The sequence below is a fragment of the Prionailurus bengalensis genome, chromosome E4, assembly GCF_016509475.1.
Source record: "Prionailurus bengalensis isolate Pbe53 chromosome E4, Fcat_Pben_1.1_paternal_pri, whole genome shotgun sequence".
In the NCBI taxonomy this organism is placed as follows: domain Eukaryota; kingdom Metazoa; phylum Chordata; class Mammalia; order Carnivora; family Felidae; genus Prionailurus; species Prionailurus bengalensis.
Window position 1 is genome coordinate 37,908,317 of NC_057360.1, and position 20,669 is coordinate 37,928,985.

The following is a 20,669-nucleotide window of genomic DNA, read 5'->3' on the forward strand; positions in this document are numbered from 1 at the left end:
CAGGTAAAGGATTTTGCTTTTTTGTGGATTATTTTGCGGAGCCTAGAATTTAAATGTTTACCCTCTTTCACCTTCTTCTTTTATCCTAGTCCAGTGTTGTTACTAGGGAGACAACTGTTTAGCCAAAGATGCATGATAAATAACTTGTCTTTAATATCAAGTAAAAAGCAAAATACTTCAGGAGGTAATTCCATCAATAGTTGTTCTACATAATAAGCAGAAAGTTGTGTATACTTCAAACTTCTGACTTTTGTTTACGTGCATTTTATTATCTTGTGAACGGTTACGGCAGTGAAGTGCACAAAATTACTTAAGTAGTCTTGATTCTGGTTTCCTAACACTCATTAGGTTTCCCTTTCTTTCTTTTTACCTCCTTCCCCTTTTACCATCCCTGCTCAAGTTAGTGTAAAGAAATCTTGGTTTCCTTTGTGGCTTTTCTACTAAATAGTTATGCAAATGTGACCAGTTATTTTAAATTTCTGGACCTTGGTTTCCTCATCTACTGAATATAAGGTCTTTCCAAACCATAATTTTTTTTATTAATTTTGAGTATGTCCATAATGGGCAAATGATCACAGAGTCAGTAGAGCAGAGTATTTAAGAGCATGTGTTTTTGGAATCAAATGCAGGAAGTTCAAATCCTACCTTTGCCAAGAACAAGTGTGTGACCTTGGTACAATTACTTAAACTGCCTAAGCCTTGTTTCTATCAACTGTAGAATGTGGATACAGACCTAACTTAACTCATGTTTGTTAAGTAGTACACATAATCTAGTGCCTGACATAAAGTAAAACACTTAAATATTGGTTTTTACCAATATTAACAGAGATATCCCTCTGGGTAGATGACTTGGAAAAAAAGAAGAAGTTTCCACTGTTAAGCAGGTTTAGTCTCCAGAGTATAGGTTAGCCAGAGGATGGCACCTTTGTGCCAAGAAATGGGCATCCCTCTCCATACAGTCTAGTGGGGGATCCCGATCATGAGGGGTAGTGATGAAGCAGACAGGCTCCAGAGAGCTGAAGCTTCTGTGTAAGGAGGAATATTTGGAGAGGAGACCCTGAACGTGCATTTCTCTGGAGACCAGACTGAAAAAAGACTCTTTGCTATTTGGAACACTTTGTCTTAAAATTTAGAAGGAGAAAGCAGTTATTGTATACAATTCTCTCATCTAATTGAATCCCCTTAGAAGGTGTTATCTTTTAATTTGAACAGAAGGTTAGAGTAAAGAAAATAAGGGTAAGAGCAATTCTTCTATTGTTGATGGACCTAATGAACCAGAAATATTGCTAGTGTTGCAAACTGTAACTATTTTGAACTCAGAAAAGAAAGTCTTTCTGAATTATACTGTTTTCTTAATAGAAATGCTAAAATTAAAATGATGCATAAGATATGCATTGCTTATGTTAATTCCCCTGTGAAACAGCATTGCCAAAGGCACCCCAACTCTTTTTTTCTGTAAAGAAAACATTTTTTCCTGTTTCCCAAAGATGCAGAGGTAGGCAGAATTTCTAAAATGAACTCCTAAAGATGCACCATCTTAACTCCAGGAATCTGTGAATATGATGAGACAGCTCTCCCATGATGATGCTATGCAATAATGGTACAGTGACCTTAAACATGGAGAAAACTGGGTGGGCTTGATATAATCACATGAACCCTTGAAAGCAGAGAGCCTTCTCCCACTGATGGCAAAAGAAGTCAGAGCATATAAGAGGTTCGAAGATGGAAGAGGCCACATGACAAGAAATATGAGCAGTCTTTAGGAGCTCAAATTGGACCCAGGCTAACAACAAGTAAGGGCACATGGAGCTCAGTAGTAGATGGCAAGGAACTCCATTTGGCCAATGATTGAAGAAGGTTGAAAGTAGGATCTTCCCTATACCCTACAGGTAAGAGACCAGTCCCACCCAGACTTGGATTACTGTCTTGAGAGACCTTGAGTAGAGAATCCAGCCATGGGGTGTCCAACCTCTGATTTGCAGAAACCATAGGAAAATAAACCAGTGTTGTTTAAGTTGCTACATTTATGGCAGTTTGCTATGCTGCATTCTCATCCAGAAGGTTGATGAGAGAAAACCCGCTTCCAAGATCATCTGGCTGTTGCCAGAATTCATTTCCTAGAGATTGTATGACTGAAGATCCTAGCTTTGAGTTGGCTGTCAGCTGGAGACTGCCCTCAGTTCCTTTGGACAGCCTTTTATTCCTCAGTATGGCTGCTACTTTCAACATGCCAGCAAGGAGAGTCTTTTATCCCAGTCTGCTAAAACAGAGTCTTATATAACAGAATATAATCACAGGAATAGCATCTCATCACCTTTGCCATATTCTGTTAGTTAGAAGAAAGTCACAAGTCCTGCCTACACTCAACGGTAAGGGGTTATACAGGGTATGAACATGGGGGCCGCCCTAGGGGTAATCTGCCATAGGCTCTATGGCAGCAACTATTTATATCCTTCCCACAGGCAAAATACATACACTACTCCTAAGATCCAAGAGTCTCTTATGCATCAGCATAAAGCCCTAAATCTTATCTTCTAAATCACGTGCAGGCGGAATAAGATCCCTGGTTGTAGGAATTTTCAAGTCATCAAATCTTGGTTCCTTTTTGTTTAACAGTTCTTCCCTCAATTTCTTTTTCTCCTCTTGCATTTTACTATAAGCAGCAAAGAGAGACCATCCCTCATCCCTTTGCTTGTAAATCTAATTTTAGTATTTTCAAGGTCTGCCATCCCTGCAACAGCAGGAGACAATTTCACTAAGTTTTCTACTATATAACAAGGATCTCCATTCTTGCAATAACATGTTCCCCACTGCCTTCTGAGCCCCACACTGTCAGCATTCTAAAGTCTAAGTTTCTGTAAACAATCTCTTCAAGGTGAATTAGAGTTCTCTATCATGCTCCTCAGGATTCTACCTATATATAGGTATTTGTCATAATAACACTCCACTTCCAGAAGTCCAAATCTGTATTTGTTTTCTATCGCTGTGTGACAAATTACAACAAATAGAGCAGCTTAAAACACCCACACATTTATTATTTCACAGTGTCCATGAACCAACCACTTAACTGGGTCCCCTGCTCAGTCTCACAGGTTGCAATCAATGTGTCAGCTGGGCTTTATTTTATCTGAAGGCTCCACTGGAAAAGAATCCACTTCCAAACTCATTCAGGTTGTTAGTAGAATCTACCTCCTTGCTGCCATATGACAGAGAGACAGACTGTCAGCTGCAGGCCACCATCAGGTTTGAAGACATTTGCTACTGCAGGGACTATTTGCAGTCCCATGCCACATGAGCTTCCTCAACATAGCTGCTTACTTCATCAACCTAAGAGGAATCTCTTGCTCTGGTCAGCTAAGACAGAATCTTCTATAACATAATGTGATCACAGGAATCATAACGCATCACCACTTTCTGATTCTCTTGATTAGAAGCAAGTCACAGGTCCTCTCAACACTCAAGGGTAGGGACCCCTCTGGGTCTGTCATGGCACACTTCTCCTTCATTCTTTTACCGTCATTGTTGGTACCCTGTTACTAGGGAGCAAGTACTTTGCATAAGTAAAAAAGTTATCTCAGTCCATTCAAGGTACTGTAACAGTTTACCATAGACTGAGTAACTCATAAACAAAAGAAGTGTATTTCTCACAATTCTGGATGCTGTAAGTCCAAGATCAGGATGCCAGCATGGTTGGGTTGTAATGAGAAACTGCTTCCTGGTTCACAGCTGTCTTCTTGCTATGTCCTGACATGGCAGGAAGGAGGAGGTCTCTGGGGTCTCTTTTAGAAGGGCACTCATTCCTTTCATAAGGTCTCTATCCTAGTCATCTAATCACCTCCCAAAAGTTCTACCTCCTAATATCATCATATTGGGGTTAGGATTGCAACATATGAAATTTGGAGAAACACAAACATTCAGTCTCTAGCAGAAGGCATAAAGAAGGGAATTGAAATTGGAATCCCCTTTTTCTTCCTTGAAATCTCTAGGGATAAAGTTAAAACTACAAGAAAAATATGTTTATTGTCTGAAGTATCATAGCTCTCTGTGTTGTCCGTATGTCCCATCACCACAGGCAGCAGAGTCAACTACATTCAGTTTCAAGAAGTTGACTAAAAGACATCATAATCAGTACAGGTTGTGAGTCACACCGTTCAAGGTATCATTAGGACATTGCATATATATCCTCCATAAAGAAGAGAAAGCAGCTTTATTGGCTAAGGATTCAGTTTCCTATGTTTATCATAAAAATTATCTGGGTAGAAATAGATATACTGTTAAAGCACAACTAATGACTATAAAGAATCAAATATGTTTGGAGTCCAATTATGTTTCTCAAAGGTACTACCCAAAATAAAATGCCCATTAGAAACCAAGAAATTGAATTTCAGTTCTTGAACATCAATGATAATTTAGGAGTTAGCTTAACTTTTGGAGTGCCTGGGTGGCTCAGTAGGTTGAGCGGCCAACTTTGGCTCAGGTCATGAACTCACCGATAGTGGGTTCAAGCCCTGCATCAGGCTCTGTGCTGACAGCTGAGAGCCTGGAGCCTGCTTTGGATTCTGTGTCCCTCTCTCTCTGTTGCTTCCCCACTTGATCTCCTTCTCTCTCTCTCTCTCTTTCTCTCTCTCAAAAATAAATAAAGATTACAAAAAAAAGAAGAAGGAGTTAGCTTAACTTTTAACATTTGTTTAAAAGCCCAAGGTAAGGCCTATTTTAGAACTGTTCTTTGCTTTTGGAAGATAAAGCATAAAGCATCAAGATGATAGCAGAATAGCCTTTCAGGGCGGACTTCCTTTCTGCTGTTTACATGGTTAACTTCCTGTCTAGAACCTGATAAAGGGCAGGTCTGGGTGGTTGGTAATTGTTAGCACACTCTTTCCCCAATTCCTTCTCCCTTTCTTCATTCATCTAACATTTATTGGGCAAATTTTATTCCTGGTGACATCTAGTAAAACATTTTCCACAAAGAATATCTGAAATTGGTGCCCTCAGCTGTCCCTCCAGGTGTCATTGTATGGTAGTTTCTGTGCCATATCCTAAGTTTTCTTAGCAGAAAAGTTTCACATCACCAATAGTTTCTGTTTTAGCATTTTATTGTTTTGCGAAGAAACACCTGCCATCCTAGCTCTCGAGTGGAACACTGATATCAGGGTTAGATGTTCTCAAATATCATTGCTGATTACTTGATCGTATTGAAATATCTGCTCTAAGTTCAAAAGACTTTGGTAAGTAATTTTTAAAGTACGAAATTGTCAACACAAAATCGTGGATGTGATATTTCTTTCACTGTTTTGTCCCACATAATTTTTTTCTAACAAGACTGCAAATGCCAAATGTCTTATTCTTATTTGAGCAATGATAGGCACTTAGTAGGCCCTCAAAAATGCATCTATTGATAGAATGAATCTCTAACGTTCACTCACTTGTTTCTACTCTTAATTGTAGAACTAAATCCATAGTCACATTGGAAATTCTTTGAAATATATAACATTCTTTTTTTGACAGAGTGATCACTTCAGTGGTTGATTGACTTCAAAGTAGAATAATGAAGTACAGTACAAATCTCCTAATCCAGCCTTGCAATTATAGTGTTTCATATAGTATTAACACTCTATCACTAGAAAATCCCCAGGCAATAATGACTAATAAGGAAGGCATTTCCTGGCAGCTAATGATCAGCATGGAGGAGCTTGCTCTTGACACAAAGCCAGCAGCCCTCAACCCAGCTGGCTACTACCTAAACCGGACATGCCAGGCCTCCCTCTGAGGTTACTGTGTATTTATTTATAAACTGTTAGTATGGTAACAAGAAATGGAAAATGAAGTAATGTTTAGGTGCTGTAAGTTGAAAGTATCTGTGGGTATATGGCACATTCTTAGGACACATTTTTCTCCCTCTGCATGAATAATATGATATATAGTCAATTTTTAGGACTTTGAACATTAAATTAAGTACACTTTGGGAAGTATACAGGAGATTTAAAGGAGATACCAACAACAACAATATAGCTAGCACGCACTGAGCATTTCAAGGTGCCAAAGTCTATGATAAGCACTTTTTATGCATTAATTGATTGAATCCTTAGAGTGGCTCTACAAAGTAGGTACTATTATTGCAAAAGAAGAAACTGAGGCACAGAGAGAAGAAGGCAACTTATTCCAAATCCATAAGTAGTAAACAGTAAAGTTTGGATTTAAGGCAATGAGGTCCAATCCAGATCTCTTGATGCTAACTGCTATTTTATATTATTACAACTCCAACAATAGCAAAACAAAACAAAAACACTTAAGCCATTATTAACAAATTGTGAAAAACCAAAAATCTTGAATGCACTATATTATTTACATATAAGATGGCCTCAAATTTTTCAATAGGAAAATATCTGGAAGTGATGAAAATGTAATTCATTTAACTTATATATCACCCAACAAATGAGACAAAATAAACACTTTTTTATTTAAGAAGAAAACTGTCATTTTGCTATATTAATTTTTCCAGAAACATACAATTAAAATTTCTAAGAAAGAATAAAGAGAAATTATATTAGGAGGTGTAAAGGAAGTTTTTATTTCCAGAAACATATCCCTTACTGTCTGGAAACCTTCTTTAACCTTCTTACTGCAATACTGTCCACTAATTGGAAATTCACTTGAGTTACCAAATTTCCATTATTGAAATGCAAGTGTCCCTAGAGAGTCAAGATAGTCTCCTCATTAGTTACTCACACCAAGGTAAAAATTATTTCAATGAGCTTTCTCTTAATATCTAGCTTAATGTCTAGCCCGGGGTAATTTGAGTTGTAAATGGTAATTGGAATGGGGAGTGGGGAGCTCAGTCATATTGGAACCTGAGAATTTGAGTTGTAGAGGCTTTGAACTCGAGTTGTAGGTACCCCATCCCAGCAGAGCGTCAAGCAGGAATTAGAAAATAGATACAAATCAAAACCTGGAGATTAGAGGGAAGGTTTTTTTTTTTTTTTTCATATCTGCAGCATTGTGACTTCCAAATACATTTAAAAGCAAGGGTTTAAACATACTCCAGACTCTAAGCATTGGGAAACAGGCGACAGCAGTGTCACTGGACTGAAAAGGTCTCCTACGACTTGGCCTGGCACTGCTGGAGTAGAGCCAAAGCCCAGGTCCGCATTCTCTCCAGGCCCCTCCACAGTGCCCTCTGCCACCTGCCACCTGCTACCACCTGTCAGGTGTTCTCAGCTGAGCTGCTTTCAGGTCCATAATAGTTGGCATTTGAGTTCAGTATCTAAGGAACTATGTTGACCTTTCTCTGTGTCTGGGGTGCATTTTATTGCATAAAAAATTTTCAAAACAGTCTTACCTTGACTCAGAGAATTCTACACGTATGGCACAGGGATTTTTTTTTTAACCTAAATAGGGTATGGGGCATAGGGTATAATGCAAATACATTCGGGTCTCTGTGTTTACTGGTATGGTGTAGCACAAAGAAGGACCAGTCTCCTGACATTAATAATGTTTTAGCTATAGGGCTACTACTTGCTGGTTCTTAACCTTTCCTCTGCAACCACATACCTAATGGATGAGGCTCACATGCACATCACTGGCCTGTGGGCATACTGGACTTAAAAATAAACTGAGCAAACACTTTTATATTAGAGGTAAAATGTAATGACTCTACAACAGTTATTGGTACACTGGCATTGATAAGTCTGTGCTGTGGCAGAGCAGAGAGAAGCTGACTGCAGGCTGTGGGGAGCTCCTTGACAACACTACTGTGACATCATTCTTTTAAGAAGAAAATACTCACCACATGTGGGTAGGTTATAGGATCAACTTCAAACTCACTCTGTTATATTTTTTCAAGTCGATACGACATATTTTTATATTATGCTAGTCATTTTAATACTGTATTAAGAAGTAGCAAATTAGGAAAATATAGAAATATACCCTTCGCAAGTGATTGTGACTCAACAGCATATTATGCCCCATCATTTTAAATCACTGCGCCAACAATTTTAAAGACCAGCACCAAATCCAATGTGGATAACTTCTCTATCTCAGAAAGTGTAAAGTAATCCAGAATTAATCAGTTTGGGGTTGGTAATTGTTTTAGGCTACATTGCACCTCTCCCAAAAATGAATGTTAAAATCCTAATGCCCCAGTACCTCAGAATGCGGCTGTATCTAGGGCCTTTATTAAAGATGTAATTAAGATAAATAGGTCATATGCGGAGGGGGCCCCTAGTTCAGGATGACTGAATGAAGTGTTCTTATGAGAAGAGAAGGTTAGAACACAGACACAGAGGGAAAGCTATGTGAAGACACAGGGAGAAGATGACCGTCGACAAGTCAAGAAGAGAGGCCTCAGAGGAGAGCAACCGGGCTGACACTTTGATCTTGAACTTCCAGCCTACAGAACTGTGAGGGAAAAAAAAATTCTGTTGTTTAAGCTACGCAGTCTGTGGTGCTTTGTTATGGCAGCCCTAGCCCACAAATATAGTTATTGAATTTAATTGACTTAATTTTCCTATTTTCAGATTCCTGCTCTAGATCTAACACAGTTTACTAATGAAATGTCTAGAGTGGGAATCAAATAGCATGTGCTTTTACTTATCATTTTATTAATTACCTTTGGTAAACTAAAAACTTCTCTGGGTGTAAATCACGTCTTCTGCAAAATCACAGTTTGACTAGATTTTGTCTCCCTTTCCAGCTTCAATCAGAACAACCCTACTTTTATTAATATTTTATATCATGATCTTATGTAAGACTTCACTTGAAAAAGATGACTTAAATTACTTAAGACATTTCTGAAAGCCACTGAATGAAAAGATCCTTAAGACCACAGCCAAATTCTACAGTTCCATGTGCCAACCATCTACTCTCATTTCATTGTCATATGGTAATTGCCAGTAATATATTCTGAAACATACAATATATACTTTGTGAATCTATGATAGGGCTGTATAAAGTCATTACTTTAGTTACTTGAGCCCTTTATATCCACTCAGGACTTTATTTCTGAGTTGGGCAATAGGTATTTTATAATTTGCCAATAAGTGGAAATTAAATTTTATAGCAGGCCTTCTCACCCTCATGACTAATTCAAGATATATCTGCAGGACTGCCTACTTTTTGTCAGATGCAAAAAATAATGTAGGCAAGGCAGGCCTTATAGGAGCACTTTACATTTAGGAAAATTGTTTACTCCGTTGTTTTCTGGATTTCATGGCTTTCAAGCAAAATGCAAAAGTTTGCCCCCTTCTCCAAGATTCTCATCAATTTCCTAAAGCTGTTAATAGTCATAAAATCTAATAAATGTTGCTAGTGGCCTTTTGAATCTCACTCAGTAAAGTTTAGATGTGTCTAGGGATGCTTTGTCTTTTTTTTAACCCATTTATCAAGAAGCTCAGCTATGGGGTGAGGACTGGTTTTGAGGAACCACTTTGTTTCACAAAGCTGGTAATGGGGTGAGGATGGGGAGGTTAGGTAGGCCAGATAAGTGAAGGAACAGAAAAACACTTTATCCTGGGGTGAGGCTGGAAGCAGTGAGACATGGAAAGGAAAGTGAGGAGGGATAAAAATAGTACTGTGTAGAAATAATCCATAAGGTTATTCAACATCTCAATCTGAATTGTTTTGATGTATGAGTCTATTTGTGTAAAGAACAATTCTCCAAAGAATAATGACTACATAGATTCAAGTGATGATTCAACATAAAGATCTCTCCTTGAAAAAATCTTCCTTAAAACAAATCACTATCGAAAAAAGCTGATTTTTAGAGGTTTTAAAGTTGCTGTTTTGGCTGTGATTCTCACCATCAAATATTGCCAAGATGCAAATACAGAGTATCCTATTAAGCACACAAGAGATGTTTTTAATAATTAACGTGCACATATATTTTCTTTTAATTTCTTTTCTAATCTTTCAAAATGTCAAACATCTGACAATCCTAGAATAAATCAAAATTCATTTTTTTGTGTGTGGAGATACACTACTTGCTGATGAGTGTGAGTTGGAAAAGTATCCCCTGTTGCACATGGAAAGGTGGGTGACAGGGCACTTCCTCTGTAGCACTGTTGACATCCCCCTCTGCAGCCCGGATCAGCAAAATTACTATTTAACACTTTATTTTACTTTACGTTTATTTATTTTTGAGAGATAGAGTGAGACAGAGCATGAGCAGCGGAGGGGCATAGAGAGAGGGAAGGAGACACAGAATCCGAAGCAGCCTCCAGGCTCTGAGCTGTCAGCACGGAGCCCACGCGGGGCTCAAACCCACCAACCGAACCATGAGATCACGACCTGAGCCAAAGTCGGACACTCAAACGACTGAGCCACTCAGGCGCCCCAACTATTTAACATTTATAACCACCATCCATCACATGGGATACAAGCATATAAGTGTAAAGGAAGGGATAAATTCTTGCCTCCTTTCTGCCAGGCATTCACATCCAGATCAATTACACATATTGCCATTTCTCTTCTTAGCTCTGTTCCTCTTCTTTTATACATTTTGTCCATATTTTTCTCACCCATAATTGTAGTCTTCTATTACCTGGCCAAGAAACCCAACCAATAAACAGAGCTGCCTCTGGAGAATTCTGCATTTTGGGGTAAACTCCATGCTTTTCCCCAAGAGTTACACCAGTTTACCCGTGGAGCGTTCACAACAAACTTCAGTGACTTAAAGGGAAGGCTAAGGACCTCTACTTCCTCCATCCCGAACCCCCAAACCTGCCTGGCTATGTCCTGCCCATAATTTTTGGATTGTTATCAGACAGTAAGTCTCTAGAAAGAGGGATCCAGGGTTTGGTGGCCCCTCCACAATAGGAACCAAAAAGAGTAACTGGCAACAAATATCACAGTATTGACAATTAGCAAAAGCTCTTGTTTTCCCATAATGCAAAAGCTACTATTATGAGAGATTTTTATTTTTTTAACCAAATATTTTTAATCCACAGGCCAGCACTCTGATGGTTGGACATACTAGATTCTACTTCGTGTAAGTCACACTTGTGTCTTTATATATTTAAATATGTGTTCAAGTCTCCACTTTGTCATAATTTAGTAGTACTTCTGCTAGACTCTGAAGAACTGTGATCACATTACACTGGAATCAGAAGTATGAATGGGTTGCAATTCATTATTTTCTAGTTACCAGGTTTCATATTTCTTCTTAGGCAGACTCTAAATAATTGTGTATTCTTTTAAATTCAATATTTAGTCTGGTACTCCCTAATCCTGCCTTGTTGGAAGGCGCATTGGCGGGGGGTGTGGGTGAGGGGGGAAGTTGATCATATGTCTCAGACCATTTGAAAAAGTAGAAGACATCACTTCCATTTAGGATACATCCACCATATGCTGCCTGATAACATTTTTTAATTACTTAATCCCCTTTCAGAAACAGTGAGCTTAACTTCTCAATTTGCAAAATTAGAGGCTTTGCATTCCAATTAGGAATTAAACCAGTTATTTCTTTATTTATTTACTGGCATGTTTTGATTTCAAACTAATTTAGACTACACTATTTTTGATTGATTACTAGTATCACATATAAATTAAAATGCTTACAGAAGAATAAGGGGAAACGGGAAATGTGTTATCTCCCAAGTTGAGTTATAAAACTATATATAGCTCTATTCCATCTCTCTATATCTATCTACTCATGGTCTAATTAATTATCAAAAGTAAGATGCAATTACTGTATCTTGGTTTTTTTCATATATTACAAAAGGCATCATTAACTCAGAATTTTGTTCATTAAAACTAAGTACATATATCTTACCAAATAAAATTTTGAAATATTTTTTCAAAACTCAATTGTAAAAACCACAGCCTATAGTTGAATGTGATGTTTGCAATCAAAGATTCAATATAGTAATTATTTCCTAAATGTTGTTCCTGTGATTTGTGTTGCTTCTTGAAAATTTGAAGAAAATAATATCTTATATAATGTATATCTATGAAACAGATGTTCAATAACTGATTTAAATTTGTTAGTACATATTTTGTAGTTTAAGCTAAATAATATTCTTGGAAATTATAAAATACATTTCATTAAATATATTCCCTTATCCATCCTTATCTGCATAGTCCACTGTCAATCTTCTAAATCAGTGTGATTTTATTAGAGTTATACACCAAAGACATTCGCTTTCATAATATAGTGAACTCTGAGCTGTAGAATTTTGTCTTAAAGTTAACCTTCCGAAAATATCATGTAGTTCCTATGCTCCAGTCTTTCTATCCACTTTTTCATTTATTCATCCAACTATTATTTGCCCAGTTTCCATTATATACACAACTCTACTAATTTTTGGAAGTATCCACAGAAAAAAAAGTTGATGATCTTGGTCAATGTTCTTGTAACTTGGCAGGAAAGATGTGTTCATACCTAATCATAATACAAATTAGATAGTAACTGGTATCAGTAAGGTTCTGTATGAATTTAGATGAGCTCCAAAGGTCGAGGCTCAGAATGAAATGAAGAAAGGCTTGGCAGAGGAGGTAGTATCTGAAGTGAGACTTCCGATCTGTACAGGCGGAAGTAGCGATAAGAAAACAGTTCAGGAAAGACATGAGCAACATCAAAAAGAGAGGAAACTTGTGTCACATGGAGAAAATAAAAAGCCATTCATTTGGCTGTGGTTCATGAAGAAGAGGCATGGAAAGTACACCTGGAAAGTTTGGAATGGATGGTTCAGGGTCCTTCATGCCTGTCTAAGGTATCTGGACTTTTATGACTAGCCACACCAGACACAAGCTCCTACCTTTGGCTTTGAGTGTCCTACAAGACTTAGTCTTGACCAACTTTTCCAACAGTGCTTATATAGTTGCTCAATTGATGTCTACTGATTTACATTGAAAGTAAATCCCCAACTGTGCATTCCCACGTTCTCTCCAGATGCTGTGTTACTTAGCTTTCTACACACGTAGCTTGAGATCTCTAGTTCTGTGTGTTTGCTCACACAGTTTACTCCATTTGTTGCTTCCTGTCCATCCTGTGTGTTAACATGCTCTTTTCCTCATAGTTCATAGTTCATTCTAGATCCCCCAACTAGAAATAAACCTTATCTTCTTTGTATTCTCAATCATTTTTCCAACAGCATTTGTGAAATCCTGCAATATGAATATATTTCTAACTTCTCTATGATTATAAATCCTTAAAAATGCAAACAGGAAGAGATTTGTCATGCTGTCACTGAGTTTCAATGAAATTGCACCAATGGCTAATGATTAAACACCAGAGAATAAAAAAAAATATATTGGTCTATAGCTAATATGAAATGAACAGCACAGAGACTATGAGCACCAGGGAGGAGAACAAATGTCTCAACCACTCACATGGTTGGCAGACTCAATAAGGGTACAAGGAAAGCTCTGTGCCATGTTTTAAACCTTCTAGGGAAATTAAAAGCTGCACTATGGAAACATAAGAACTTTATAAAAGAATCCTGAAGCTATCAGCTAGCTCCTCCTGGAAGGAGGAGCAAAAAGTAATCAAAGAAGTCAAAGAAATTCTACATTTCTGCAACTTAAATTCATCTGAAGCTAGTGGGTGAGTAGTTTCTTGCAAGTCTGCTCTATGAACTCTATCTTTCTTGAGATATTTTTTCATTGCCTGTGCCAGGAAACTGGGAAAACGTTTAACTTACTACAACTGATTGATCCAAAAGTGTGGCAAGGGTCCTGCTATCCAAAAATACCAGGTGAAATAGCAGACTGCCAGATACGCACAGCTGGATATGTTTCGCCTCTTCTGGGTCGTCCAAGTTTACCACATGTCAGTTCAGCAATTTAGGGTGGATTGGAGATAATCCAGTAGAAAGAAAGGGAAAGTTGTGTTGGTTGCTGTCTGCAGAAGTTCTCCTTGTGTTCTTAATTCATCTCTTTCTCAGATGTTTGTGGTTTGTTTGTCTTTTCAGCTGTGGCAGTGGTTAATACTGTTGATGGGAAAATAATTTGTCCAACCTGGGCAGATCTTTTAAAGTTGTAAGTTTACTGAATGTTAATCTGCAGGTGCCCAAATATTAGCTATTTGAAAATCTGTGTCACCATTGCATAAACTCTTAAGATTTGCATCTATCAATGAGATTTGCCAGGTTTTTTTTTTAATCCTTTACTACCCACTCAGAGTGGCTAAATTTAGATTTGTTCCACTGTCTGCTCTACTCATTTAAATAACTGCAATTGCAAGTTAACCTGCAAACTAAAGATCCATAATAGGGTGCTTATTTAGATCAAGCTGTTTTAAATGTGTATAAGAAATATGGGTATTCTAAGAGTCCCTCAGAAGATAAGGGCAAGGCCAAATTTGGAGAACAAGGGAAAAGTACCTTGTTTACTCCTGCCCCAGGCCTGGATGGTTCCATTTGCTTATAGTTCCTGGATGGAAATATTAATCTATTTCACAGGGTATTCAATCTCTTTATCCAATCAAAACTAACCGAAAATGTTTTGCTGCATTCCTATCTAACACTTACCCTTCCTGCCTCGAGAAAATCTAACATTGCCTCTTTCTAGTCTTTCAGAGTTGTAAGCATCAAATAATAATGCTAGTGTTTAGTTGTGTATCTAAAGCTTACAGTAGCTTATTTGCTGTTCTGACATAAGGGATATAGAAACGGGTTGGGGCTTGAGATGAGCACTGGACTAGGAGTCGACTTATGTTGCTGTCTTGCCATGAGCCAACTGTACACACTTGGGCAAGATATTTCATCTGTATAGGGTTAAAGATCTCTCAGATCTAACCACTTTCCTTCATTGTCCCTGACAACAGGCAGAGAGAAGTATAGTCCTCTTCTGTTTTTGAAGCTTCCCACATAAAAAAGTGAAGACACATCCAAAGAGTTATAAACATTTTAAAAGTTTAATGTTTATACTTAAATAAATAAACCTAACACACCTAAAACAATGTACTGACTCTTTGTATGACATCATTTAAAAATAACATTAAGGGGCTCTAGATGGCTCAGTTGGTTAAGCGTCTGACTTTGGCTCAGGTCATGATCTCATAGCTCGTGGGTTCCAGCCCCACATCAGGCTCTGTGCTGATAGCTCAGAGCCTGGAGCCTGTTTCAGATTCTGTCTCTCTGCCTGTTCCTGCTCACATTCTGTCTCTTTCTCTCACTCAGAAATAAATAAACATTTAAAAAATTAAAAATAACACTTAAAGTCTAAAAATGTAGGCTCTTTGTGAATGTGACTTGGGCAAGTGGCTACGCCACTTGGACCTCAGTTTTGGCCTTACCTCCGCTGACTCCTTTGTCTTCACCTGGGTTGCTAATTTGTAATTGTACTGCCTGAATCTAGTCTTTTCTCCATGTTAGATCCATCCCTGTTGTGACACAATCAGCCTAATAGAAATGTGTTTGACATTCTCCATTTTATACCCTAGTACTCAATCAATATAAACACTGTTAGGATGTCCCTGGAAGGGGATGACCCTCTCGCCGGCGCACCGAAGAAACATTGCCAGCACCCCGGAACAAACTGAAGGTCAACCAATCACCCAGCGCCAGCACCATCCAACGGAAAGCCCCAAGCGGCTCTCCAGAACGAACTGAAGGTCAACCAGTTCCCGAGCAACAGCCCAACACGGCACGAGAGAAAGTCCCACCAGAGCCTAAACCCGGAACTGCTACAGCTTAAAAACCCTACCCCACCATCCCCGGGCGCGACTTCCCTGACTCTCTCCTTGAGTCACGGAACCTCGCCTGGAACCTTAGTTCCCAATAAAGCCTTAAACTGCAAAAATTCTTTTTGACTCAAACTCCTATCTTTACCCCGCACAACGCCTGACACTAACAAGCACCTTCTGTAGTTTTTTTGAACGTCTCATTCTCTCATACATATGTTTTTGAAAAAGTTGTTTTCTTTTCCTAGAATTTTCTTCATCAGATATTGCCTTCTATTGGAGGTTCAAGACATCGGGACTAGAGGACGCCTTCCTTGACACACTATCCTTAGCATGGACGTGTGTATCTGTCCTCCAAAGTGATCTAAAAACACCGTGGATACAAATATCATTATACTTATCATTCTGAATGGTGATGACCAGCCACTTGCTTGTCTTCACACTATACTGTAAACTCCTTAAGGAGACACGTTGTCTTCAATTTCTCTAGCCCTATGAGAATATTGTTTCCCATGAATGGAGATGATGAGTAAATGTCTGTTAATGATTTACTGTAATCTTGAGATACCCCATGAATGTACTTGACTCCTACTAGCCCCAACATACCTTTGGGATAAAAGGGATTTGGAAGGTGTGTAGTATAGGGCATAGTTATGGCATAAATTCATGAAATAAACTTCCACTCCAATTTTCTCAGCCTTCCCCCAGGCCAACTACCTTTTTATTAGAAAAAAAAATGGAGGGGTTCATAGTTTAAATGCTATGTTTAAAATTAAATCTCATTTCTGGGGGACCTGGGTGGCTCAGTTAAGATTAAATGTCTGACTTTGGCTTAGGTCACGATCTCGTGCTGACAGCAAGGAACCTGCTTTGGATTCTCTGCCTCCCTCTCTCTCTGCCCCTCCCCCACTCTCTATATCTTTCTTTTTCTCTCAAAAATAAACAAAATGAAAATTAAAAAGTAAATCTCATTTCCTTTTATTATGCACATTCTGAAAAGAACTGAAGGCATCTGAAGCCTGACTTTACACATCACATACTTCATATAATTTTAGGTGTTTGTGATTAGTACAGGAGTCTTATGTTCCAGAAAAAAATAACAATCTAATCAAATAATATGAAAAAATATTTGGGATTTCAACAATCAAATTGTTCACCTTTTACCATATTTAAGCCATAACCAATATACTTTTTGCTACAGGTATTCACTAAAATGATTTGGTGGCTAAGGAGAAAAATCAAATTAGATAAACAGTAATAGGATAGAATGATGATTATTCACAAGTGAAATTATAAGAACCTTGCTGACCCATCTTATTTTCCCAAACCTGATTCATAGACAGGTTTGGGGGACTTGTTCAACTGTAGTAAAGTCCATCTACACCAGAAGCTATTTCTGGAGATCAGAAATTCATTCCAGGGGCAAGTAATGGAATGATGCCAGTGTAAACTGTTTACTCCTCTCCTGAAGGAGTTCACATTTCAATAGTGCTCAAAGTCCTAAGCTAAACTGAGGAATCCAGGACTAAAGGGTAGCATTTTAAGCATTAAAGAATCAAGAAGGAAATGTGTGTATGTGTGTGTGTGTGTGTGTGTGTGTGTGAGTGTGCAAGCCCACACACACCATTCTCAGTCTACAATGATTTAAGTAAATTTAAAATTTTACCTATGTGTAATTATGGATATGTGAGGCTTCTCTTTTGATAAACTATAATTGAATCTCTTTGAGGACCTAGACGAAGTCTCCGGATTCCCTTGAATTCTCCATTATTGCTTGGCACATAAACATCTAATAAAATTATTGAATGAGCTAATTTATTAATTATTCCTGCCTACTGCAACAGCACTGGTAAACAAAAAGGTTATATGCTAATGCTGCAAAGTTGTTTCCCCAAATTATGAGCTCCATTTTTTTTCTCTTACTGAGGAAAGACTTAAAATCTAAAGATTGAATCACATGAAATTTCAAGGTTTCTTCTCAGTTTTTCAGCACTATAGATTGGAGTACCCCACTGCTGTGATTTGACCATGACCCTCAGTATTGGCTCATCTCAGGATCCTCAAAAGCAGTGCCTGCCGATTTGCAGTGCACAGGATCAAGTACATTTAAAGTCCCCTCAATCAAACACAAATAGGATTGACTACTTTAAAAATTCAGGTTTTGATGTCAATAACCAAAAAATTATTTCTGGCTCCATTTTCAAGGAAAACCAAGAAGTTAAAAAGAAAGAGAGTGTTAGAATATAAACATTTTAAAATATATTTATAAGCTATAACATTGCATTTTGGCAGAACTTTTCTTTTACAACAGCATGAGATGTTTTGTAGTATTCCAAGTTGACTCTGTAACAATATATTCTCAATATTAATATGTCATTTGGGAATGTCTGAGTTGATGTTTCTCACATTGGTTCTCATGTCATTTACCCATGCTTCCATGCCTACGAAATAATCTAATGTGCACAGGGAAAGAGAAAACAGCAAAAGAAGTTTCAGATACCATGACCAAAATGAAAAAACCACACTAAACTTGGGTAAAAACAGCAGCAGCCTGATACTTGTCTAGAATAACTCTGACCATGACCAGAAGAGAGAGGGTGTTATATGCAACGGGAGCCAATGGCGTGCAAAGAACTTGAGAGATGGAGGTAAATGCCAGGAAAAATACAAGTGCAGGATACTACTTTGTACTTTATGGAGCCATAAAAGCTTTATTCTGGAAAGTTCAAAGCCCTTGACAGACATTTCATTAGCCCTCCCTCTCTCCTTTGAGGTACACAGGTGGCAAGTGTAATTATTGTCATTTTTATGAATGGGAAAAAATGAGGCATGGAAGGTTAAGAACACATTCAAAGTTACATAAAATCACATACACAGAAGGCTACACCACCCCCCTCCCTGATGCTTCCTTAAATGCCTTATGACCTTTTTCACTGTGTTGGTCTTGTATCATGCTTTTCATGAAGGAAACTTCCTTAAAAGATCTCTTCTACTCATTAATGTATGCTGTTTCTAAAATTTAAAAAGGAAAGGTAGGTAAAAACAAAAACAAAAACATCAACAACGACAACAAAACCAAGGTATTGGTGTATGTCTCAAATAGTCAAATCATTCTTTCAATGCTACTGATATACATCATATATCAAGCTTATTATACTTTGAAGAAAATTTGTTTGGTTTCTTAGTGCCACTACTTCCTCTAAAAGTCTCCTTACATCCATATTGCTCAGCCACATACTCTGATTTTAAAACCTATAAGTTAAAATGAACTCTTCACAACACTGCTAAGCATCTTAGAAAAGATGAGTCATACAACTGGTGGTAAGTGCCAAGAAAAGAGAATGAACTCCCCTTTTTGACAACTGGCAGGGAAACACCAAGTGGCGATGTTGGAACCATGCACTGGCACTCCACCTCCATGTCCTGAAAAGACATCTTTGCTTGGCGGCTCTTCCAGTTGAAACATAAGAAAAATAAATGGTAATAGCAACCAAATGGAAAAAGCTGGAAATTACTAGAGAAGAGGAAAATTTTAACTTCTAAGAAGATATTAGAAAGTGGAAACTTTACAAAAACCCTTTTTCCCAATGAGGTTGTCCAAAAAATCAACCAAATTTATTATAGAATAATAACCAAATTTGTGCATGAATCAGTGATGATGTAAAACTGTACAGTATAAGCATTATTAAATATTTTTCTGTTTAAAGTAAAGCTTCGAGATGAGGCTCTCCACTGCATTTCATTATGTAATGCCATGTTGATTTGGTATATTACCTCAGATATGAATCTAATATAGTTTGATTTGTTAAGAGACTAAAATGAAACATACCACTTTTTTAATGCCTCTTTCCTATAAGCACAAGGTACAACAAATAACCAATTTAAATACAGTAAGAGTGCTGAGTTAGAGTTTCAAAGATTACCTTTGGGAAGATTATTTTTATCTACTATATGCAATTTAGTTAGGAGAAATATTATGTAGCTAAACCTCCATCTCTATCAGTGCTAACATATGAATTGAAGACTATACACTTGGTTACCTCATGAGGATAATTTAATGGACTTACATTATATACTAATATGGACTGCTTTTTTTCACCTGCCTTTATAAATGTACAAAATGGAAACCATTAGACAAAAACAATTGGTTTAGCTTTATCCCATAGGTTACTAATTGCTCTCATATCAATATATGTACACATTTCTATGTACAAATACCACATTTCCCCTTTGTATTTTGATATACTAAAATAAATACAGATTTCTAAAAATTCTGACTTTGAAGCTGCTCTTGGACTATGTGAATGGCTGTTAAATGTGATATTGATTTATTAATAACTCCCATATGTTAAAAAACAATCCTTCACAGACCTTTAACATCTTCCAACTGTTGCAGCTAATTGTTGTGTTGAAATAATTTTCTTGATCATTCTTACCTAATTCCTCTGTCTAAGATTGTATTTACTTACTTATTTCACTTCCTAACAATTCACATTGCTTTGGAGTTCATTTTTTTCTGCAAGAAAATACTATATTCTTGTGGGAGGGAAACACAGTACTTATGTATAATGCAGCTGTGAAACAAATGTAATGCTTTATGCTCTGTTGTAAAAAGACCATCTAAAATCTAATTTCCTAGGGCAGTAGTGAATAATATCTATTTGTACGCTTAACAGCCTTTCAAAAACTTTCTTTTTCCTAACAAAAATGTCCACCGATATTGGTACATGTTATGAAACACCTAGCATGTTATCAGTTTCCAGTACATGATCTATAGCAGTAGTAATATTTGCTGTATATTTGTTATCACTACAAGTATTACTACTATTTATAATTTAAACCCTTTTATTTCATAAATGGCACAACTTAGAAATTTAACTTAAGATGACTGACAGGTGGAAATATTTAATCATTTAAAAAAATTTTTTTTAATGTTTATTTATTCTTGAGACAGAGACAGAGTGTGAACAGGGGTGGGGCAGAGAGAGAGGGAGACACAGAATCCGAAACAGGCTCCAGGCTCTGCACTGTCAGTACAGAGCCCGATGCGGAG